We start from the raw sequence: 26,274 nt of genomic DNA on the forward strand, positions 1-26,274 counted from the left end.
TCTATATAGTGCATAGTGTAGAGGTAATACAGGGATCACTAGTGACATTATACACAGGAGCTCTGTATAACGTGACAGTGTACAGGTAATACCAGGATCTCCAGTGACATTATACACAGGAGCTCTGCATATAGTGACAGTGTACAGGTAATGCAGGGATCACCGGTGACATGATACACAGGGCCTTTGTATATAGTGTGTATAATGCACAGGTAATACAATGATCACCGGTGATATTATACATGAGCTCTGTATATACTATATAGTCTATAGTGTAAGTGTACAGGTAATACAGTGATCACCGCTGACATTATACATAGGAGCTCTGTATATAGTATATAGTTTATAGTGTAAGTGAATATTTCATATCCTTATCAATTTCTTCAAAAGCCAAGTAAAATATAATTACAATGCATCTGAATGAAACTTTAATTGTGTGAGGTATGGACACCTGTCACGTAAAATCCAAATTGTGCTTTTATGGCAAAACAGATAATCAAGATCAACAAATTCCCCACCAAGTAAAGCTCCCATAATAGCTGGTTGAGCTTCACGGAGGCTGCATTGCCATATTGGCATAAGGCTTTGGATCTAAATTTACAAATCCTCTTTAAGACAAATGTTACTTTGGACAGCTCCTCCATTATAGACCCATTTATAATTTGTACTAGTATTGTACCTGTTTTCATAGAGCTGAAAAATTACAATTTCCTGGTGTGTGCTGTAGATTTTTTTTCCCATGGCGGTTGCTCGTGTTTAGCTTGGCACCTGCCTGAACCCACGTCACAAAGACAGCATGGCCCTTCTCACCTCCCCTCTTTCATTCAGCCAACAACTGCATGTTTCCCACACGTTGACATGACACAAAGCCATTCTTTTTTACTTGTTTCTAATCAGAGAGAGGAAAAACTTGTGATGCATTTCCTAATCAAAAAGGTTAATTCTGTGGATGCGTATTAACCCCTGAAAGCCTTAACTGCTTTTTAAAAAATAGCAAAACAGAACTGGTTTATAAATCTATCGCCTAAATATTCTAATATATACTGTAATGCACGGTGTAGAGCAGAGTTTATCTACCTGACATGGGAAAATTTTTAGCATTCTTGTGTACCTATTGACATGCCAGGTGGAAAGACCCATAACACAACTCCTCTTAAATCCAAGTCAGTTTGCCCCTGAGTGGAAATCAATCAATGGTATTTTGCTCAGATTTTCCACGTTGGGTAAAATCATTTACGAATTTCACGTCAAATTTGTTGCATATAGGTTACTGTAGGGAATAGAAAATCAGCAGCATGTCCTAAAATCAATGCACTAATGTCGGTCCATGTGTGAATCACATATTAGGGGGCCAAAGCACAATCTTTGGACAGGAAAAGTATTCCCCCCTGCAGGCTGTGTCCATCCCATGTATGTAATTTATGTGTATATACACATAAATTTGAGATGAATAAATTAGGCAAAATTTGTGTGTTTTTTTCTCCAAGAAATTCTATTCGCGCAGACGTTATTCTTTGCAAACTTAACGCCCCTTAAAATGCCTTGGGGTTTCTCTAGACCCCAGGGGATTATAAACATAATATGTAAAAAATAAATTCTTATACTCAACTTACCCCTCTCCTCTTTGGGCCCTTCGCTCCTCATCATCATCCAGTCACATCTTCTAATCCCCACTACTCGTGCTGAAATCAGGAGAGTTCTGTGCAAGTACTTGAATGGTCCCGATATTATGGGGATTTCAACATGTGGGTCAGAAATTGCAACGAGGACCGAACATTTGACGGTGAGGAGCAGAGGGGCGGGAGAGGTGAACAGTAAGGTGAATTTAAAGATTTTTATAATTTTTAAATCTTTTGATGGCTCTTCAAGATTCAGAAAAATGGTGGCCAAAGGCCACCATTTCTCTAATTCCATGCGGAAGCGAATTACTTTGTCGAAGGCAGATTTTTGTAGAATTTAAGGAGACATAAATCCTGCTGGGACCACAAGAGTGAAAAAAAACTTTTAAGAGGAGCGTGCAGAACATTATTTGTACAAAAGTATTATGACACCTACACCTTACACCTACAGGAACTTATATGACTTCCCATTCTGCATCCATAGATAGTAATAATGAGTTGATTCCCCTTTTCCAGCTATAACTTCCACTCTTCTGAGATGGTTTTCTGCAAGATTTTGGAGTATGTGGAAATTTTTTCCAATTTATCCAAAAGTGCAAGTCATTCCACACCAATCTCTCCCAACCATGCCATTATAGACCTTGCTATATGCACTGGGCACTGTCATGGGAAACAGAAAAAGACCTTCTCCAAACTTTTCCCGCAAAGTTGGAAGCTACAGTTGTCCAAAATGTCTTGGTGGACTGAAGCAATAAAGGGGTTGACTTGGTTCAGCATGTGGATGACCTATTCATTAGATGGGTCATCAATATAAGATTGGGGGAGGTCCAACATCCTGTATCCTAAGTGATCAGCTCTTATTTGTTCTGTCAGTACTATTCTTCAATAGAAGCCTTTCTGCAGTACACGGCAACCAGAAACCAGAGCGAATAACAGCTGATCATAGGGGTGTTGGGTGTCAGACCACCACCCATCTGAGTTTCATAACCTGTTCTGTGCATAGGTAATCAATATGTCGTGCATGGACAGCCCCTTTAAGATTTCCCCTCACTGGAACCAAGGGAGAGAAGACAGCTCCTGAAAACAACCTCATAGCATTATCCTTCTGCCACTAAACTGTAGAGCGGACACAATGTGGTCAGTTAGGCAACAGTCTTCTGACATTCACCAAATCCAACCTCGAACATAAGGTATAGAAGTGTGATCCATCCCTGCATAGAACACAACAACATTTTTACTGCTCCAGAGTCCAATGGTGGCAGCTTTACACTACTCCATCCGACACTCAGCACTAGGGGGGCAGTTTTTTGTGCTGATGTTAATACCAGAGGAGGTCTTGACTCTGCAGTTATGGAGTCAGCAGATCGTTGGTGACTTTTGTGCCCTCTGCTCCTGAGCAATCGGTGACCACGCTCTATAGGGTTAAGGGGTCTCCACTTCATGGTTGAGTTTCTACAGTTCATTCCACTGCTTAATAATATCACTCCCAGGTGATGCGGAAAGATTTAGCAGGCAAGAATATAAATGTATGTAAATATATATGCACACACATAATATGCATAATGCAGTTCTTTTCATTCCTCAACATTAATATTATGTGCAAATCAGGTGAAGCATTGCGACACCATAAATCAAGAGGATTCCGCAGGGATGAACTTATAATGTATAATACAAACTAAATGTTATTTTATGATACAACAGATGCTTGATAATTTCCTGGCACCTGCTACAGGATAGTACAATTATTCAGCAGATCTGTGCTATGAAGAGGACACTTGATCTACAATTAGCTATTTTCTCATCACGTGTGATTCTGAGAATAAAGAGAAATATTCCGATGAATAGTGACAATACTGACGGTTGAGTTTGTATGTAAGTTTTTTTTACTTCCGGTTGAATGATACGGAAATGGGAAATCTTATTGTTGGATGGTGTGGTATAAAATAGTCATTCGCTGGACCCAACTTGACATGACAGACAAGCTGATACGCCCAGAAGATGATGGAAAAGTCATGTATTAGCACTATGGGTCATGCATTTTTACTAATATCAAACCCATAGTGCATGACATTTCCTGCAATGTTAAGGGGGTAAAAAGAGAATGTTTTGTGTTATCGGAGATGGAGAAAAAATGTAAAAATTCTAGGAAACTTTCTCTAAAGTCTTGTGTATTGGGATTAGTGAAAGTACATAGGTAGAACTGTTGGTGAACTATATACTGTAGCATGTGGGAAATTAAAAACTTCTCTAATGATGGCCCCTTCATGCCTAAAATCCTTGTTCTTTACTATTCCGACTCTATAACTAGGCTGCGAGAGTGGGGCCTTTGAGAGATCTTTGGTGGCTGTCACTGTGTACTGGTACTCACATGTAGAGATTTCATCAGAAAGCGTGACTCAACTGCAGAGGCATGTATGAAGATTCCCCGAAAAAAAGGTTCATTTTTAAGTTGAATTATTGTAGTTATGCATGATTATAGTAGATAAGAAAGACTATTCTTAACCAGAAATGCAAGACATGAGCTTCTTAAGAGGGCTGACACACTCATAATTAGGGAGGGTTTACTGACATCAGAGCTAGGAAGGGAGACAGGGACTCGGAGACCATTGCTCTGGTTTTCCCGAGCACGCTCTGGTGGTCTCCGAGTATTTGTAACTGCTCGGAGATTTTGTTTTCCTTGCCGCAGCTGCATGATTTGCGGCTACTAGACAGCTTGATTACATGTGGGGATTCCCTAGCAACCAGGCAACCCCCACATGTACTCAGGCTGGCCAGCAGCTGTAAATCATGCAGCAGAGTCAACAAAAACTAAATCTCCGAGCAGTCACAAATACTCGGAGATCACCCATGCGTGCTCGGGAAAACTCGAGCAACAAGTATACTCGCTCATCACTATTCTCTTCCCTTTAGGGATGGACATATCCTTTCAAATATGGGAATTTTAATTTTATGAATTAAAAGTATTCATGGGATAGGGGATAAGTTACTGATTGTTGAAGAGCCGCCAGCAACCTAGAGACAAGGTGTCACGATACTAGTGGATACAACTGGACACCAGTGGCTAGGTCAAAGAGACTGCAGACACATTGGTTTGAACAAGCAGAATTGTATTTGTGATCTGAATGCAATATAGCATGTAAATCCAGATAAATGTTCAGTCAATCTGATAAGCAGTAATAGCAGAGCTGATACTCTGCGACACAGCATGCAAAGTCACTGAGCAATGAGTGCACAAGAATGTCCAGCACTGACACAGTCTCTTGCAGAGCAGAGGAACACACAAGCTGGCTGGAGTTCTTACTTCACCGTAGGTGTGGTCAGTCAGAGGTTTCTGAAGTCAGGTGTCCAGCAATCACTTGGTCAGCAGGCAGGGATCCAGACGTGCAGGTTGGCAGAGGACTCCGCCGTTAGGAAAGGACCAACAGGGATAGTAAGTCCAGGCTTGGGACTGCAGAGGAACAAGGTCCAAAACATAATACACAAGCAATGAAACAGAGCAGGTGCTGGCTATATATACAACTTTGGCAGGAAGCAAGATGGCCGACGTGAAACATCAAGATCCATGTTAACTAAGGGCAAGTCTAAGGGCAAGAGAAACAGATTCCAGGACTAGATACTGACACAAGGCTCATGATCCTGGGAACCTACCTTTGCAAATCACCATCTTGAATCGAGCAGAATATCACATGCTTAATCTCTACTAATTGTTAATGGGACTAAACACTGCTCTTGACTTTCTCCAGCAGTTCCATAGACAATAATAAATAGAGTGGTGTTTGAGCATGTAATTTTGCTGTATTCAGTATGGTTTCTATAACTTGGGTCACAGGATCCAGAGCCTCATCTTTGGGATTGCTGGGTGTCCCAATGGTTGCAACCCAATTCTCATTAAGTCATCCCCCTATCACAGGGATATGTAATAATTTTTCGTTCTGGAAAAAAACGTTTAAACTTCTATAATCAAGACAATTATATTTTAATTGTTTGGATTGGTATAATGTGGCTGATTGTGTGGCTGATTGTATGTTCAAGATATCTAGCTGTTTCATCAATTCTGAGAGATTCTTTTGGGTTGTAAGTGGGACACAAGGGAGTCTTTGCCCTGGGTTATACTCACTATTTTCTCTGAACATGGGAGCAGAAAAGCCTACAGATGATGTTTCTCTTTGATTTGCTTCGTGTCTGATATCTTGTGTGTCCTATGTGACTGAGTTAAATGTTTGGCCATAGTTTGACTGATGAAGGACTCAAAGATCTTTTGTTTATCAGTGTGTCCTCATCATCATTATCATCTTCTTGAAGATTCTCAGGGTGTGTCATTTTGCCAGAAATAGTATTATCAAAATAGTGTTTTGGACATATTTGTCTAGACTACCACTTTTGCAAGTCCCTTCATTATCACAGATTTTCTAGTCAGATTTTAACCAAGTTTTAAGTGAGAAAAGTTGAAGGAACCTATTCCATAATCTTTCCTTAATTAGAAGGATTTTCCCCATTGTTTTGGATGTTGAAACTAAAAATAACATTGTTGATAATCGAGGGCAAAAGAGTAGAGGCAAAGCTCTTTCGTGTTCGGTTGAATATTGCAGAGTAATTAGATCTTAAGCAGCTCTGTAAAAATGTAGCCGGTACCCCTGAGTAGACCAATGTAGTACACGGTGAGCTAAGAGAAATGTGCTGAACATCCCTGATGGTAGGGTGTCACGATATCGAAAAATTGATGGTAACTTGCAGAGTCATTTCTTTTTGTTTTATGTTCCTTAGTGTTGGACAGGCTTTGTGAGAAACAAAGGTAGTGGTAAGATTGTATAACAGGTCTCTTTCTGGAATAACAAGGTCCAAGGAGATACGTTAGAACTGGAATAATTTGTGGGTATCACCTGTGCTGCTGTACAAATTACGGTCCACATGATTTTAAGCTGGAATTGATTGTTTATTTTCTCAACGCGTTTCGAAGTCACACAAGACTTCTTCAGGAGATTGGGAAGGGGAAGTGAAGGTGCACAAATTTTATTTCTACATTATAAATCAAAATTAAGTGCAAATTGCATGGGTTTGCAGAAATTGTGTAGCTACTAACAAGAAGTAAACCATTTGTCAATTATATTACTTGGACTATAATTCTCAATTTGCCTAATTAGTGCTCTTCATAAAAAGAAACTATAACCCTTAGACTCCCTATCAGAGGCCAATCACCCATTCAAATCAGTTCTCCCGTTTTGCACTTATGAGGGGTAAAGACACTGAGACATGTATCTGTAATTAGAGTTCCTGATTTGGCTTTCATCCTGAGTCATGTGACAAGGCCCTTTAAAGTGTCAATATTGTATGTAAGTATTGCAACTTCCAGTAGCTAGAGTTTGCGAACTGTTTCTCTATGAAGAGCCATTTTGCATATTTAAATTCAGAAGAAAGTTCTGCATGGTCTTTAAGTCTCCTTACGTTAACTTGGTGCTTTCTACAAGGAGAAACTTTATCCCTTTTGCCTACTTGAAACAGTAGAAAGAGACCATGTATTTTATGAATTAGGTTGTTAGTGGCCAGAGCTGAGACACAAGTTACACGCTACACGTTACATAAGACTAAAGCCTTAGGATGAGTCTCGCTGCTCATGGGCCAGCACTTTGTGCATGTCCCCCAGGCTAAAATTTGACTGCCATCCTCTCAGTTTGCTGCAGTGGGTGCTGGCAGTTACATTAGGCTGAAGCTTTGTCTATGAATAAGGCAACAACAATTAATGGGCCCCAATCTCACCAATATGACTCTCTAATTACTTGACTTACCTGGGGGTGTAGAGCCTTCTCAATGGCTGAAAAGAGAATTGTCCTATAAAGTATTTGAGCTCTGGGATCTCAAGCCTTCCATGTTCAACATTCAGGCCACCTGCATATGAAACATTTTATAGTCAGCCTTACAACTAAATATGTAAAATCCATCCAATTGGGCATTTCCAAGAGATACCGGATATATAGTGTGTTCCATACTAATGCTGTTATTTCTATTTAAACTGCTTATTGTAAACACAGTGTGAGACTTACTGATGGGCAGCACAAAAAGGGTTATTCTTCCTCTGATAGGCGTGAACATGTAACCCAGCTCTGCTTGGCATGCAGAAGCTTCTGGAACAAACTCTCCTGGGCAGTCAGCCAATGACTGCAGCTGTAAGAGTCACATGACAGTGGGAGGAGCAAATATTTTGTGAGAAGAGTTAGAAGAAGAAGCCATTTTCTACGAGAAGGAGTTTCTTCCCCCTGACAGCTGGTCTAGAAGGGACTAATAAAAGAATGAAAGCTGACAGCCTTTATATTAGGAGCCTTAAGGAGTAAAACCTGTCTTGGAGCAGAAGGTCAGCCCTAAGGAAGGAATACACTGATTCGATGAAACCATAAACCAACACCAGTTACCTACTGTTTGTAAAAAACTACTTGTCCAACATTTCGTTAGCGTAGAGACTGTTTTGTTTAAGTTCACACTGCTTCTTCATGATCGGGGCTTAGTTTCACAAACCACTATCACCATCATCACCCTCTACATAAAGAAGCAACTACTGTGCAAACCATCATTGTCCACATTACCCACCCTGATGTGCATGGATTTGGAATTCATGATCAGCCCTACGTCCAGGAGCCCATCTCAATCAGTCCCATACGCATCTGGCACAGCGGGAGACTATCCCTCACTGGTATATCCCTTGTCTTTTCATATATTGTAGAACTTTGCGTGCGTGTAATTGAAGAGGGAACGAGGCTCATCGTGACAGAAAGCTTGGCCACCGAGAGACGCAACCTAAACTGCCAAGACGGCAATCCTCTACTGTACACCACGTGAGGTTATCACATATATATTCTGCTCATTTAGAGACATGGGTCGGTGTACAAATATGCCTTGTCATAGTTCTCCGCTCCTTGATGCAATGAATTCTGACACTTGCATTTTGCTTAAGTGGCTATTTCCTTATTACCTTTAGATTGCAATAATGTTTGTTTAGCAATTAGAGAAGAAAATGTCATTTGTTTGCGGAGCTGTAATTATCTAATTTGTTGTAAAAATTGTTACTCAGTCTCTTAAACTCGATGACAGATGCATTTTACAAGATTTTCGTAGAGCGAGTCTGAAAATTGCTTCCATATTAACTGCTGCTCTCTTCTGCCTGGAACAAGATTTTCCTCTTTTTATGTTAATAGAAGATATAAATCTCACTTCAGCCGTGGGATCATTTCTACAAAATCTTCACTAGTGTTAATAATAATAAAAATAACAATATTGTTAACTACCAGCAGATCATCAGTTGGTGTTGACCTTCATTACACATTGGATTCTTCCCAAGAACTTATGATGTTGTAATATATCGGCGGAGGATGTGCACAGATCTGAGCAGAGCTCATTTCTTTGTAAATCATATACTGGATACACAGGTATAGAATCCAAATCAAACTTACATAAACTAATACCTAAAATTATTAATCTTTATTAAATACTAGAAGGACAAACAACACTAAAAGCCAACGGGCCTCAGAGCTCATTTCTGCAGTTGACCGATTGTAATTTTGTCAACACTGAGTTGTTCTAAGTGCTTCCTGAGGTTTTTGGTCTAAAACAAAGTACGCCGTTGACCACTGATACCCCCAAAATTGTTTCATTCATTCCATGAATATATATGGCCATGGGGCATCTAAAAACGTTACTGAACTGTGCATTTTTTCTCTGTAGGCTTCTTTAATGAGCCTGGAAAAAAACCATTCATTTTTTAATGCAGAATCAAAACTTTTCTGCACTAAAAAGAAACGTATTGAATAGACTGCTTCAATTCTGCACCAAAAAAGCATCAAGTAAAGGCGAAAATACGGCAGAAACAAAATAATAAGATTGTTATTGTGTACAATGGAGCAGATACTTGCATAAAATATACACATATCAAGAAGTAGAAAAATGCAGCATTTACACTACATATGAACATGACCTTAATAACAATGAAAAATGAAGCCTTAGTGCCTGAGCATTCTGTGGATAACATCAAGCACAGCCAAGTAAAACGGTATAGTCAAAAAGAGTGAATAACTCTAAAGCCAAAACTAAGTGGTGGCAACAATGTCAGATCCATAAATATGTAAGTACCAGTACCCATCATAAGATACATTGCTGGGATAGTCAAGTGATTTGGACAATCTGGATAAAAAGCGAGAAGGTTGTTGACTTTTCACCATGTTTTACAGCCTCGTTCTCATGTCAATACATTGTATCTGATCAGAAAATCAGAGTCAAACAGTCGATGAAGAAGAGCATGCATTTATGGCCTACAGAATGTCAAGGACAGCTCAAAAAGTGCATTTATTGACGTGAAAAATTGAGACTTATTGAAAGTCCAATAGACAAAGAGCATTGAAAACATACAACCAAAACAAGAATGGACCTCTGGAAAAAAAAAGGCGTTGCATCAGCAATTTTTGGGCAAGAATACGGGAAAATTTTAAAAACATGGCTACGGCTTTCAAATGGAATTTTGAAGAAAGAAACCAAAGAACTAATACCGGTTGCACAACAACAGCTCATTGCAATGAATGCAGTAAGAATGAGGATAGAAATGTCTAATGATGATGCCAAATGCAGACTGTGTAAGGAACAAAACAGCAAAATAATACTGTAGTAAAAATAATTCATTGGAACATTTGCGAAAATTACTAACTGCTCACAATGAAGAACTGGTGGGACAATAGAGTGGAAAAAGTGGCCACAAATGAACATGTGAAAATATTGTGGGGCTTTTGGAAACAAATAAGCAAATAATATTGACTAACAACACACCCGACTTAACCACAATCAAGAAAAAGAGGATGTGGATTGTCAACATAGCAAGAAGTCAAGACAAAAGGTAAGAAAAAAGATGAAAAATTATTTTTACTATTATTATTATTATAATTATTATTATGCAATACAAATGTTTCAAGCCTAGACATGTGTCTATGGATTACAAAAGTGCCGGTTCCACAGTGGTAATCAAATCTAATTGTTTGTCCAAGACACAACTTTCATTGTGAATGCTACATTAGTAAATTAAAAGATCTTATTCCAGCATCATGCCCGTATCTGCTGATCAAGTTATTTGAGACCTGCACCACATTTTCATCAATCTAAGTAGCACACGATGGGAAGAAATGTTGCCTCATGGGAACCCATCATGGAAGTGACAACTAAGTCAATAGGCCTGATGTTCGGGTGTGCTCTCAATGTAGAAGGTAGAATAAAGTGTAAGAGAGCCTCGCGAAACTGAGCAGCACAGGCTAGAAGCTAATAAATAGGTGTTGACAATTTGTAAAAATCTTTGTTGTATGAAATTATGTCCACATTGAACATTGCATTGGAAATTTATGAATTTACTAGTTCAATGTCAGTGACAAGGTCAGATAAATTGCATATTTTAAAAAAATATCTATCAGCCAAATATGATGTCTTGTTTAGGAGAAGGGTAGTATGGAGACTAGTCTGTGAGATTCAGTTCAATTGGCACAAAAAAAAATATTGTGCATTTGGTGATAAAATTACAAAAAAATACACCAATGTATACAGAAGATTTGAGTTTGCTAATTCAAAAGGAGTGTTCTCAATTTTACTTTCCCTGTTCTTCTGAGTAAGGCCGGGATCACACACAGCGAGATACGGCCGAGTCTCGCTGGTTAAAACCAAGCTCTGGCACGGCACTCCAGAGTGGAGTGTGCAGCCGCACAGCAATACATGGAGCCGTACGCTCCGCTCTGGAGTGCCGATGCCAGAGCTTGTTTTTAACCTGCGAGACTTGGCTATATCTTGTTGTAGTATGACTCCGGCCTAAGGCTGAAAGCCTTACAAGGGTTCTCCAGTTATACAATATTGATGACCTATCTTAAAGATCAGATCAACAACCCCACCGATCAGCTATTGTTAGCTCATACACCCACTGGAAGTACTCATTAGATGGAGCTGCAATGCCTAGCTTGGTTCCATGAGTAGTAGCCGCTGCAAAGAACTGCAGATCATTTCTTGAGTTGGCCACTGTGAGCTACCAGTTACGAAGGAGGGATGAGGCACTCCCCTATAGAGAATGAAGACAATACATAAATGCAGTTCATTAGGTCACATGTACTAACCCTGTGTTAGGTGTCGAGATCCCACCTCTGCACAGGGGGAATCTGGAACCATCTCTGCTGTGGTCTCCCATTCTTCTCCAGAAGCAGTGGAGTCTGCTCAGCAGAGACGTCGGTCCCAGCGTCTAGCTCAGGCTGATACAGGATGACTGGTTACTGCTGCCTTTCCAGCTTCTGCCATTGTAGCCAGTATTGGGCAGTGGTGAGCAGACCTGTTTGGGACTAAGTCCCGCTCTTCCCTTTCTGAGCATGCCCAGGGCAAGATCTCTTGTTGGAGATCAAGTGTCACATGCTTAGATACTGCACCAAATCCCATTGGTCCTTTAGGAAAGTCCTGTAGGTGTTCTTCTTCTGTGGGTAACTCACATTGGTCCTTCTGGGAAGGTCCGGTTCTTGCTGCAGCTATAAAAGGTTTGCATGGCTGCACGGCCATACGCTAGTGTACATTTGGAATCGTGTTTGTTGATGAGTGCAAGTCGTTCTTTAAAATCCCCTCCCTTGTGTATGACTGTTTGCAAAAGGTGGATGCTTGCTGTCTAGTGCCCGACTAAGCTGTCAACGTAAAGACACACGATACAGCGTCTATTGCTGTAACCGCCAGTGCGGCACCGTGCGCTTATAGAGCACTTTCCTATCCCAAGTCTGGGTGGTTAGTGGCGTCCGCCAAAGCAGCACAGCACACACTCTTGTGCTTTAAGTTATATTTTTGTTTACTTTGACACCCCAGTTGCGGTGTCGAGCGCAAGTGGTCTGAACATACTCTAATCCTGTGTCTTGGGATAGAGTCCTGAAACTCCTTGCTTGCGCTCTTGGTGCGGTAGCGCGGCCCTGTGACGTAAAAGGGTTTGCTTCCTTCACACAGGATGAAGTTTAACCCGTCTATGTATCCACATTGTACCGCCATATTGTCTGTCATTACTCAGCAGCAGGTTCCATCTCTGCACGGTGAACCCCGGGCTGCGAAAGCACCTTTTACCATTTCTGTTATAATTTGTTGCGTTCCGCTACCACTAACACCCTGTCTGATGAACTGTATAGACAGTGAAAACAGACTAGACAGTCCTAAAATCTGCCAAGTAGTCTTACAGTGGCTCATGTGGGATAATACATTTCATCTACAAACTGTTGCATAACTTTACACCACCTATTGGCTGGATACTTATCACCACTTTTCTTAACTCAAATTTTGGACAAATGTTGAGCACATTTTAACCATGCCACATTTTCCCAAGACACCCCCTTTCATTTAAGCCACTCCCCTAGCCAAATGAAAATTAAAATGTGTCTAAAACATTTGATGCACTAAAATGCTGTAAATGTTGGCATTTTTTCACCAAGAAGTATTAAAAATAAATTACATCTGCTCTAATATTTGTTGTGCCGCCCGATATTATGCTAACATTAAGCAGGTAAGCATGTTCATATGAATGAGTCAGGGCTGGAAATGCCATTAGGCACTTAAGGTTCAGCACCTAGGGCAGCAAATTGCAGGGGATGGTGCCAGTTTTAAGCAGTACAATTTGATATAATACTGTTTTTCACAATAATTCCCCACTACTCGACTTCATAGTAGAACTAATGTTTGTCCATAAAGGAGGTGGGGGATGGTTCAGTGCATGAATCGCATGACAGAGAGAGGATAGACACATGTGATGCTCCCTTTTTTCTGTAAAATCCCTTTTTTATGTAAAATCAATTGAATGCTGATTGGTAAAGCAGCAGCTTCAATGTCTTCTCCATCATGAAGCACAGTCATAACCTGCTGGGGCCCCCAAGGAACCATTAGATAGTTTGCACAGGTCGCTCTTGCAGTCCACAAGTCTCTGACTTCCAGTGCCGCATAGAGGCAGTTCTTATTACTCAGGAGCACCCGACAGGGGGTGGTTATATAGCACTAATATATGTTCCTACTGAATGACCTCTTAAGTTGCTGTTATACTTTGTGCCCAGAAGAGGCTGTTTTTGGTTTTGAATCCCTTGGATTTTTATGAAAACAATAAAAATGCACGTTTGGAATAAGCAGCATTGCTTTTGTGAAGCTACCTAATGACTACCTGAGAGAGTGAATCCTCACATTGTTTATTCTGCTTCTAACTTCAACCCATTTACTGACTATTCTTCTGACTGGTGTTTTTGTCTCTATCTGTATGTCATGGGTTTTGATCTGACTTTCCTGTAAGCCAACTCCATCAGCCAGTGGCTATTCCGGAGAATCAACCCTGGATCCCCGCAAAAGTCCCCATCCCTGTAGAGGGATTAAAGTATGAAGGCCCGGTCTCCCCTGGGACATGATTGTTGGGGTAACCAGTGCAAAACTTGTCAGTGGAAGCCCTATTTAGAGCTGCCAGTTAACTAATGGCACAGCCACGTTGCAGAGATACAGTTTAATCATAGATGACCAGGTGATGACACTACACCCTACTGAGAATGAAATAGTAACAGCTAGACGCCAACTTATTCATATATTTCCAGGAGAGACGACACAAAACAAGGTTCTTAAAAAGTTTCTACAAAATAATTATTTATGGTGGATTAGGAATACTTAGCAAAGTAGACATGTAAGTAGGGCCAATGGGTGGGCTGGCGGCAATGGAGTTTGTAGCCTTAGCCAATGTTTTCTGCTTCTTTCTGTTCCCATGCACAATGTAAAGAGTCTTGTTTTATATATTATGGTTATGTATTCTTGCACTATTCAGCTTTACCTTTTAGCTTCTGGTTTCCTCTATTACAAGCCAATGATAATAGATCAGAAGCCGGAGATACATCCTATCCCAGCTACATGCGTAACCCTTCATCTGAGCTGTCTGGAGATGTTTTCGTTAGGAAGTTTGGCCTGGGTGACAGGGGCTCAGCTCTATTTTTAAGAAGATCTGCTGCTCTCTGTAAACCTTTAATAGCTGTCTGTGCTGGAGTCATATCCTCACCAATTAATAACTGTAAGAGACTTGCTGGGATGTGGCATCTAACCTTTATTGTGTTCTTCGCTTCTTTGTTTCGGCTACCCCAACATAACCTGGCGCGTTGATTTAGAACTTCCAACATTGCTATGTCACGTCACATCTTATCCCAATATACGTATCTTTGAGATCACGTGCCGTGCGTTTAGTAGATGCTATCCTCCCCTAGTAATTTTCTTAATACAATATATTAAAAAGGAAATATTTCATTGCACGTTTGCTTAAAAAAAAAATAGTGTTTTCGATAAAAAAAGAAGAAATCATAGGAATAATTTTATCACTCTGTTTTATCTCCTGAAAATAAGTTTGTCGATAAGGTTAACATATAGTCTGACGTTGTCACCATTAAATGGACACTGTCAGTGCGTGACGGGACATGGCCCATTGGAAAGGGAAACAGTATACTCATGCATATCATAACAGAGGGATGGCACAACACAAAGAAAATAGAATGCATGGACTGTATATACAAAAACAGACTTAACAAGGTCTCACCCTCAAACTATTCATTTGGGCATGTAGATCTTTCAAAGCCAAGTCCAGCAATACCTTCAAATGACCAGTCCATTCCCTCATTACTGAGAAATCAGTGTTTGAATTGATACACAAGTAAGACTGAAGAGCTATGATAGAACTGAAGCCTCTGTCGCTCCGGCTCTATTCCCCACCTAACACCAACTTCTCATGGTTGACTGATGGTTGTTTTGACTGAAATCACACATTATATAGGCTTTAAGACACGCAGGAGGAGGTGGTGCTGGGCAGAAAATAGAGCTGGAGTGGCAGAGCTTCTGGCTAAAATAGCACTTCAGGCTCATTTGCATATCAATTCTAATGCTGATAACTCAATAGCGGAGAAACGGACTGCCCATGTAAAGTTATTGCTTGCTGGACTTGTCTTTGAAAGAATTACATATGCATATATAGTCATGTGTATGTCCCCGAAAATTATTGCAATTACACATGTTTCGTTATACATGTGTATTCCCTTTGTGTGAATTGGAACAACACAAAAAAAAAAACCAGAGGAAAAAGAGGCAAATTGGACATAAACCTTAAAAATGGGCCGGACAAAATTCTTTGCACCCTCAATTTAATATTTGGTTGCACACCCTTTGAAATAAATAACTACAATCAAACGCTTCAAATAACCATCAACAAGCTTCTTACACCTCTCAGCTGTAGTTTTTGAGCACTTTTCTTTTGCAAACTGCTCCGGGTCTCTCATATTTGAAGGCGCCTTTTCCCAACAGCAATTTTAGGATCTCTCCGCAGGTAATCAATGGGATTTACATCCGGACTCATTGCTGACCACTTCGGAACTCTCCATTACATTGTTTCCATCCATTTCTGGGTGCTTCTTGGAGTATGCTTGAGGTCATTGTCCTGCTGGAAGACCCATGACATAGGATGCAATCCAAGCTTTCTGACACTGGGCACTGATAGTTTGCGCTGACACTGAGGCGAGCCTGCAGGACAGCTTAAATTTGTTTGGAACTTGATTGGGGCTGCTTATCCACTTTCTGGACTATCCTGCGTTGCAACCTTTCAGCAATTTTTCTCTTCTGTCCACATCCTGGGAGATTAGCTACAGTGCCATGGGTTCTAAACTTCTTGATTATGTTGCACACCGTGGACAAAGGAACATCAAGATCTCTGGAGATCAACTTGTAACCTTGAGATTGTTAATATTTTTTAACAATGTTGGTTTTCAGGTCCTCATACAGATCTTTTCTCCTTTTTCTGTTCCCCGTACTTACTGTGGCAGACACAGACACACAATACAAAGATTGAGTCAACTTCTCCTCCTTTGATCTTGTTACGGTATGATTTTTATATCGCCCACACCTGTTACTTGCCACAGGTGTATTTGAACGAGCATCACATGCTTGAAAGAAAGTGGTTTACCCATAATTTTGGAAAGGCGCCAACAATTTTTTCTGGACCATTTTTTGGATTTGTGTGATATTATGTTCAATTTGCCTTTTTTCTCTGTTTTTTTTGTATTGTTCCAGTGCATACAAAGGAAATAAACATGTGTGATTGCAATAATTTTCTGGGAAGAATAATTCATTTTCATTTAACACTTTTGGCCGTAACCGCAAATAGTTTGGTGGGTGAAATTCTGAGCTGAAAGGTCCTTGTTAAAGTGCATGATACAAACCAACTGATGAACGCACTCACCGGCAATTTTTATTGCTGAAATTCAGTCTTAATTGATCTACATCTAGCTGATGAAAGCATCCTCAGCTGTTTTACCCTATTCTTAGATTGCCCCTAAAGCATTGATGTTATTACCAGAACATCAGGGGATTGCTATTTATGCAATTCTCTAATAATAAATGTAGATTACTGCCAAGATTCTTCATTACTGTTTTTAATGCTCATCAATATCGTTTTAAAGGCTGCATATAAGAAGAAGGGCAATGAAAACCTTCCAAGATTGTGATAGTTGTTAATGAAAAATAGTACATTTACATTGTTAATTTTACCAGCTGCTCAAAACACGAACGTCAGTGGCATACACTTGGAGATTCTGTGCCTGCCAGCCGCCACCTGCTGCCTCCGTGCTCTTTAGCCCGCATTAACATTTTTCCACGTACAGGAGACCTTTGAGGAAGATTAGATTCAAGGGTTCAAATTGTCACCTGTGCCCTAAGATCCCTAAAGTAAGCTGCTATGTCCCTAGCTTCTGGGCCACCAATGAAAAGAATAATTACAGCACGTGTCTACATGATATTTAAAGTTCAATATACTGTATATATTTTACAGTATAATACTATATATTGGCTCCACCACTAAGAGAGAACAAATCGATGATGCCATCTAATTGGGTTGTCCAGGTTTGTGGTACAAGTTTGACATCACGCTATGTGACTACAGACTTATGAATACTCTGAGCGCGCAGTGTGCACATTGTCAGGATTTTTCAGTGCCAGCGCCGGGAGTGGTTGTAATGTGACCACAAGTATGCTATTTGCATACTTCTGGCCACATTCCAACTAGACGTGTTTGACTTTGTTCAATACACTTGTATTGCGCAATACTGTGCATGTCTAGTTGGCACATGACCACATGTGTGCAAATCGCATACTTGCAGTCACACGGCCACTCACTCCTGGCGCCGGCACTGGAGAATCTTGTCAGCATGCACATTACGCACTGTGAGGATTTACTCACATAGAGTAATGGCAAATTTTTAAGCCAACCCTGGGCAAACCCTTTAACCCCTTCAAGACCCAGCCTATTTTGACCTTAAAGACCTTGCCGTTTTTTGCAATTCTGACCAGTGTCCCTTTATGAGGTAATAACTCAGGAACGCTTCAACGGATCCTAGCGGTTCTGAGATTGTTTTTTCGTGACATATTGGGCTTCATGTTAGTGGTAAATTTAGGTCAATAAATTCTGCATTTATTTGTGATAAACACGGAAATTTGGCGAAAATTTTGAAAATTTCGCAATTTTCACATTTTGAATTTTTATTCTGTTAAACCAGAGAGATATGTGACACAAAATAGTTAATAAATAACATTTCCCACATGTTTACTTTACATCAGCACAATTTTGGAAACAAAATTTTTTTTTGTTAGGAAGTTATAAGGGTTAAAATTCGACCAGCGATTTGTCATTTTTACAACGAAATTTACAAAACCATTTTTTTTAGGGACCACCTCACATTTGAAGTCAGTTTGAGGGGTCTATATGGCTGAAAATACCCAAAAGTGACACCATTCTAAAAACTGCACCCCTCAAGGTACTCAAAACCACATTCAAGAAGTTTATTAACCCTTCAGGTGCTTCACAGCAGCAGAAGCAACATGGAAGGAAAAAATGAACATTTAACTTTTTAGTCACAAAAATTATCTTTTAGCAACAATTTTTTTATTTTCCCAATGGTAAAAGGAGAAACTGAACCACGAAAGTTGTTGTCCAATTTGTCCTGAGTACGCTGATACCTCATATGTGGGGGTAAACCACTGTTTTGGCGCACGGCAGGGCTTGGAAGGGAAGGAGCGCCATTTGACTTTTTGAATCAAAAATTGGCTCCACTCTTTAGCGGACACCATGTCACGTTTGGAGAGCCCCCGTGTGCCTAAAAATTGGAGCTCCCCCACAAGTGACCCCATTTTGGAAACTAGACGCCCCAAGGAACTTATCTAGATGCATAGTGAGCACTTTGAACCCCCAGGTGCTTCACAAATTGATCCGTAAAAATGAAAAAGTACTTTTTTTTCACAAAAAAATTCTTTTAGCCTCAATTTTTTCATTTTCACATGGGCAACAGGATAAAATGGATCCTAAAATGTGTTGGGCAATTTCTCCTGAGTACACCAATACCTCACATGTGGAGGTAAACCACTGTTTGGGCACATGGTAAGGCTCGGAAGGGAAGGAGCGCCATTTGACTTTTTGAATGAAAAATTATTTCCATCGTTAGCGGACACCATGTCGCGTTTGGATAGCTCCTGTGTGCCTAAACATTGGCGCTCCCCCACAAGTGACCCCATTTTGGAAACTAGACCCCCCAAGGAACTAATTTAGATGCCTAGTGAGCACTTTAAACCCTCAGGTGCTTCACAAATTGATCTGTAAAAATGAAAAAGTACTTTTTTTTCACAAAAAAATTCTTTTCGCCTCAATTTTTTCATTTTCACATGGGCAGTAGGATAAAATGGATCATAAAATTTGTTGGGCAATTTCTCCCGAGTACGCCGATACCTCATATGTGGGGGTAAACCACTGTTTGGGCACTCGGCAGGGCTCGGAAGAGAAGGCGCGCCATTTGACTTTTTGAATGGAAAATTAGCTCCAATTGTTAGCGGACACCATGTCGCGTTTGGAGAGCCCCTGTGTGCCTAAACATTGGAGCTCCCGCACAAGTGACCCCATTTTGGAAACTAGACCCCCCAAGGAACTTATCTAGATGCATATTGAGCACTTTAAACCCCCAGGTGCTTCACAGAAGTTTATAACGCAGAGCCATGAAAATAAAAAATAATTTTTCTTTCCTCAAAAATGATTTTTTAGCCTGGAATTTCCTATTTTGCCAAGGATAATAGGAGAAATTGGACCCCAAATATTGTTGTCCAGTTTGTCCTGAGTACGCTGATACCCCATATGTGGGGGTAAACCACTGTTTGGGCGCACGGCAGGGCTCGGAAGGGATGGCACGCCATTTGGCTTTTTAAATGGAAAATTAGCTCCAATCATTAGCGGACACCATGTCACGTTTGGAGAGCCCCTGTGTGCCTAAACATTGGAGATCCCCCAGAAATGACACCATTTTAGAAACTAGACCCCCAAAGGAACTAATCTAGATGTGTGGTGAGGACTTTGAACCCCCAAGTGCTTCACAGAAGTTTATAACGCAGAGCCATGAAAAAAAAAAAAAAAATTATTTTCTCAAAAATGATCTTTTAGCCTGCAATTTTTTATTTTCCCAAGGGTAACAGGAGAAATTTGACCCCAAAAGTTGTTGTCCAGTTTCTCCTGAGTACGCTGATACCCCATATGTGGGGGTAAATCACTGTTTGGGCACATGCCGGGGCTCGGAAGTGAAGTAGTGACGTTTTGAAATGCAGACTTTGATGGAATGCTCTGTGGGCGTCACGTTGCGTTTGCAGAGCCCCTGATGTGGCTTAACAGTAGAAACCCCCCACAAGTGACCCCATTTTGGAAACTAGACCCCCAAAGGAACTTATCTAGATGTGTGGTGAGCACTTTGAACCCCCAAGTGCTTCATAGAAGTTTATAATGCAGAGCCGTGAAAATAATAAATACGTTTTCTTTCCTCAAAAATAATTATTTAGCCCAGAGTTTTTTATTTTTCCCAAGGGTAACAGGAGAAATTTGACCCCAATATTTGTTGTCCAGTTTCTCCTGAGTACGGTGATACCCCATATGTGGGGGTAAACTACTGTTTGGGCACATGCCGGGGCTTGGAATTGAAGTAGTGACGTTTTGAAATGCAGACTTTGATGGAATGCTCTGCGGGCGTCACGTTGCGTTTGCAGAGCCCCTGATGTGCCTAAACAGTAGAAACCCCCCACAAGTGACCCCATTTTGGAAACTAGACCCTGAAAGGAACTTATCTAGATGTGTGGTGAGCACTTTGAACCCCCAAGTGCTTCATAGAAGTTTATAATGCAGAGCCGTGAAAATAATAAATACGTTTTCTTTCCTCAAAAATAATTATTTAGCCCAGAATTTTTTATTTTCCCAAGGGTTACAGGAGAAATTGGACCCCAAAAGTTGTTGTCCAGTTTCTCCTGAGTACGCTGATACCCCATATGTGGGGGTAAATCACTGTTTGGGCACATGCCGGGGCTCGGAAGTGAAGTAGTGACGTTTTGAAATGCAGACTTTGATGGAATGCTCTGTGGGCGTCACGTTGCGTTTGCAGAGCCCCTGATGTGGCTTAACAGTAGAAACCCCCCACAAGTGACCCCATTTTGGAAACTAGACCCCCAAAGGAACTTATCTAGATGTGTGGTGAGCACTTTGAACCCCCAAGTGCTTCATAGAAGTTTATAATGCAGAGCCGTGAAAATAATAAATACGTTTTCTTTCCTCAAAAATAATTATTTAGCCCAGAGTTTTTTATTTTTCCCAAGGGTAACAGGAGAAATTTGACCCCAATATTTGTTGTCCAGTTTCTCCTGAGTACGGTGATACCCCATATGTGGGGGTAAACTACTGTTTGGGCACATGCCGGGGCTTGGAATTGAAGTAGTGACGTTTTGAAATGCAGACTTTGATGGAATGCTCTGCGGGCGTCACGTTGCGTTTGCAGAGCCCCTGATGTGCCTAAACAGTAGAAACCCCCCACAAGTGACCCCATTTTGGAAACTAGACCCTGAAAGGAACTTATCTAGATGTGTGGTGAGCACTTTGAACCCCCAAGTGCTTCATAGAAGTTTATAATGCAGAGCCGTGAAAATAATAAATACGTTTTCTTTCCTCAAAAATAATTATTTAGCCCAGAATTTTTTATTTTCCCAAGGGTTACAGGAGAAATTGGACCCCAAAAGTTGTTGTCCAGTTTCTCCTGAGTACGCTGATACCCCATATGTGGGGGTAAACCACTGTTTGGGCACACGTCGGGGCTCAGAAGGGAAGTAGTGACTTTTGAAATGCAGACTTTGATGGAATGGTCTGCGGGTGTCACGTTGCGTTTGCAGAGCCCCTGGTGTGCCTAAACAGTAGAAACCCCCCACAAGTGACCCCATTTTAGAAACTAGACCCCCCAAGGAACTTATCTAGATATGTGGTGAGCACTTTGAACCCCCAAGTGCTTCACAGACGTTTACAACACAGATCCGTGAAAATAAAAAATCATTTTTCTTTCCTCAAAAATTATGTTTTAGCAAGCATTTTTTTAGATTCACAAGGGTAACAGGAGAAATTGGACCCCAGTAATTGTTGCGCAGTTTGTCCTGAGTATGCTGGTACCCCATATGTGGGGGTAAACCACTGTTTGGGCACACGTCAGGGCTCGGAAGTGAGGGAGCACCATTTGACTTTTTGAATACGAGATTGGCTGGAATCAATGGTGGCGCCATGTTGCGTTTGGAGACCCCTGATGTGCCTAAACAGTGGTAACCCCTCAATTCTAACTCCAACACTAACCCCAACACACCCCTAACCCTAATCCCAACTGTAGCCATAATCCTAATCACAACCCTAACCCCAACACACCCCTAACCACAACACTAATTCCAACCCTAACCCTAAGGCTATGTGCCCACGTTGCGGATTCGTGTGAGATATTTCCGCACCATTTTTGAAAAATCTGCGGGTAAAAGGCACTGTGTTTTACCTGCGGATTTTCCGCGGATTTCCAGTGTTTTTTGTGCGGATTTCACCTGCGGATTCCTATTGAGGAACAGGTGTAAAACGCTGCGGAATCCGCACAAAGAATTGACATGCTGCGGAAAATACAACGCAGCGTTCCCGCGCGGTATTTTCCGCATCACGGGCACAGCGGATTTGGTTTTTCATATGTTTACATGGTACTGTAAACCTGATGGAACACTGCTGCGAATCCGCAGCCAAATCCGCACCGTGTGCACATAGCCTAATTCTAAAGGTATGTGCACACGCTGCGGAAAACGCTGCGGATCCGCAGCAGTTTCCCATGAGTGTACAGTTCAATGTAAACCTATGGGAAACAAAAATCGCTGTACACATGCTGCGGAAAAACTGCACGGAAACGCAGCGGTTTACATTCCGCAGCATGTCACTTCTTTGTGCGGATTCCGCAGCGGTTTTACAACTGCTCCAATAGAAAATCGCAATTGTAAAACCGCAGTGAAATGCGCAGAAAAAAACGCGGTAAATCCGCAGCGGTTTAGCACTGCGGATTTATCAAATCCGCAGCGGAAAAATCCGCAGAGGACCAGAATACGTGTGCACATTCCTAACCCTAACCCTACCCCTAACCCTACCCCTAACCCTAGCCCTAACCCTAACCCTACCCCTAACCCTACCCCTACCCCTAACCCTACCCCTACCCCTAACCCTAACCCTACCCCTAACCCTACCCCTAACCCTAACCCTACCCCTAACCCTAACCCTATTCTAACATTAGTGGAAAAAAAAAAATTTCTTTATTTTTTTATTGTCCCTACCTATGGGGGTGACAAAGGGGGGGGGTCATTTATTATTTTTTTTATTTTGATCACTGAGATAGATTATATCTCAGTGATCAAAATGCACTTTGGAACGAATCTGCCGGCCGGCAGATTCGGCGGGCGCACTGCACATGCGCCCGCCATTTTGGAAGATGGCGGCGCCCGGGAGAAGACGGACGGGACCACGGCTGGATCGGTAAGTATGATAGGGTGGGGGGGGACCACGGGGGGGGGGATCGGAGCACGGGGGGGGGGGATCGGAGCACGGGGGGGGGAATCGGAGCGCGGGAGGGGTGGAACGGAGCGCGGGGGGCGTGGAACGGAGCACGGGGGGGCTGGAATGGAGCACGGGGGGGTGGAACGGAGCACGGGGGGGGGTGGATCGGAGTGCAGGGGGGGTGATTGGAGCACGGGGGGGTGATTGGAGCACGGGGGGAGCGGACACGAGCACGGGGGGGAGCGGAGCACAGGGCGGAGGGGAGCCGGAGCAGTGTACCGGCCAGATCGGGGGGGTGGGGGGGCGATCGGAGGGGTGGGGTGGGGGCACACTAGTATTTCCAGCCATGGCCGATGATATTTCAGCATCGGCCATGGCTGGATTGTAATATTTCACCCGTTATAATGGGTGAAATATTACAAATCGCTCTGATTGGCAGTTTCACTTTCAACAGCCAATCAGAGCGATCGTAGCCACGAGGGGGTGAAGCCACCCCCCCTGGGCTAAACTACCACTCCCCCTGTCCCTGCAGATCGGGTGAAATGGGAGTTAACCCTTTCACCCGATCTGCAGGGACGCGATCTTTCCATGACGCCGCATAGGCGTCATGGGTCGGATTGGCACCGACTTTCATGACGCCTACGTGGCGTCAAAGGTCGGGAAGGGGTTAAGGCTGGGATTAGATAGGTGTATCTCACAGTCTGTATGCTTCAGAATGCAACGCACAGACTAACCAGGTGTCTCCTGTCCTGCAGTTCCAACTTCATATGTGTCTATAAGGTTGTAAGTTTGAGTCAGGAGACTCGCGGTCAGTCCTAGCTTTTTAGTTCATATGCAGACTGTGAACTACACTCTTGTGAATCCCGTCTGATTCCTTTTATTATACAGCCAACACCTGCCTCTAAAAGCAGCAACTGGTGCTGAGACACCCTCCAGTTGTTAAAAAAGGGGTTGAAATCTTCAACCGAGTGCTTTGCCCTGTGACTTTGGAAAGCAATACTGGGCTGTCTTTTGGAGAGTACTTTTACCCTTTCCCATGAGTGATCTGTCGAGGTGTCAGGACTACTGACAAAAACTTGAACTGACTTTTACATTTTAAAGATTCTTGACACCAAGGACTGGAACATGAAAACCCCTATCTTATAGAGAAAGGGAAATACATAACTTGGTGTCAAGACCCACTTATTTTCATTGGTCCTATGCTTCTCACTTTACTGCCCAATGTATGACTAGAGCTGTGGTGGGGGGAACGGAAGGAAGTATGACTGCAGGATCAGACTACACAAAGTTTGTTGTCTGTTACCATAGAAACTCATGGATTTCATCAAAGCAAGAGAGACAAAACAATGTTAAATTCTAAAATTATATATATATATATATACATATACAGTGTGTGTGTGTATATATATATATATATATATATATATATATACAGCACAGACTAAAAGTTTGGACACACCTTCTCATTTAAAGATTTTTCTGTATTTTTCTGTATTGTCTTGGCATTCTCATCAAGAGAATGCCAAGAGTGTGCAAAGTAGTCATTAAAGCAAAAGGTGGCTATTTTGAAGAACCTAGAATATAAGACATATTTTCAATTGTTTCACACTTTTTTGCCAAGTACCCGTATTTTTCGGACTATAAGACGCACCGGACTATAAGGCGCACCCAGGTTTTAGAGGTGGAAAATAGGGAAAAAAATATTTGAAGCAAAAAAATGTGGTAAAATATTTAATAACATACTATTATATATAATAACACCACATATAATAGTATGTTATTATGTTGGAAGCTGCAGGACCAGTGTGGTGTCTGTACAGTACTATATGAAGATGCTGGAGGGTGAGTATAAGAATGGGGGCACAGGGCTTATATTTAAAGCACCTCTCCAGCACTGCAAAATAACACTGGAGTGCTGCTTTAAAATCCAATGGGAGAATTATAACTCCCAGCATGTCCTGCAGATCTTATGACATGCTGGGAGTTATAGTTCACTAAAGAAGTGGCAGAATGCTTTATTGTGTTTTGGAAAGACTAACCTCTTAATTGTGGCAGCCAGCCACACTGTGGTGAGGTAAAAGCATCCCATGACTGCACACAGAGCCCTCCCTCTTGTTGCCTTTCCACAGCACAGGTAATGGAAGCCAGCAGATTCAAGTATTGGAGTCTGAAGGACCTGTGATGATGTCAAGAAGAGGGAAGGCTCTGTGCTGCCATGTGATGCTCCAGCCCGCCCACTTCTGACATCATCACAGGTCCTCCTTGTGCACACTGCACAGCACTCAGTGTCCAGCCCAGGAAGGTACAGCGATCTCTCCCCCGGACCCTGCTCCTGCTGCTGCCTCATCCTCCCCCGGACACACGGATCTCCCCAGCTGCTGCAGGAATCAGCGCTGGGGAAGCCACGTGTGTCCCTGCTTAAGTGCAGTATTCATTTGCCTCTCCTGGCTCACCACTCAGCTGATAGGTGGGTGGGGAGTAGCTAATGAATATTCACTGCACTTAATCATTGGGACCACATGGTTTCCCCAGCACTGATTCTAGGCAGCCAGGACATCCTGAAGTGGGATAACAGTGTGATCCCACTCACTGCTGCCCCCCTCCCCACATGCTACATCTGTACCATAAGACGCACCCACACTTTCCTCCCAAATTTGGAGGAAAAAAGTGTGTCTTATGGTCAGAAAAATACGGTATATAATTAAACATGTGCTAATTCATAGTTTTGAT

The 26,274-nt window shown here is 41.9% G+C and overlaps 1 long non-coding RNA gene across 1 annotated transcript; it reads right to left on the reverse strand.

Annotated features, from left to right (window-relative positions):
- Positions 1 to 4,749: 4,749 nt before the first annotated feature.
- LOC138649543 (uncharacterized) lies at positions 4,750 to 25,706 on the reverse strand. The gene is made up of 3 exons (XR_011315322.1): positions 25,584 to 25,706; positions 7,403 to 7,502; positions 4,750 to 5,067 (listed from the first exon to the last, which is right to left on the reverse strand). It is a non-coding gene; the product is annotated as an uncharacterized lncRNA (long non-coding RNA).
- Between the last annotated feature and the right edge of the window lie 568 nt (positions 25,707 to 26,274).

The sequence above is a fragment of the Ranitomeya imitator genome, chromosome 9 (assembly GCF_032444005.1).
Source record: "Ranitomeya imitator isolate aRanImi1 chromosome 9, aRanImi1.pri, whole genome shotgun sequence".
NCBI classification, from domain to species: Eukaryota; Metazoa; Chordata; class Amphibia; order Anura; family Dendrobatidae; genus Ranitomeya; species Ranitomeya imitator.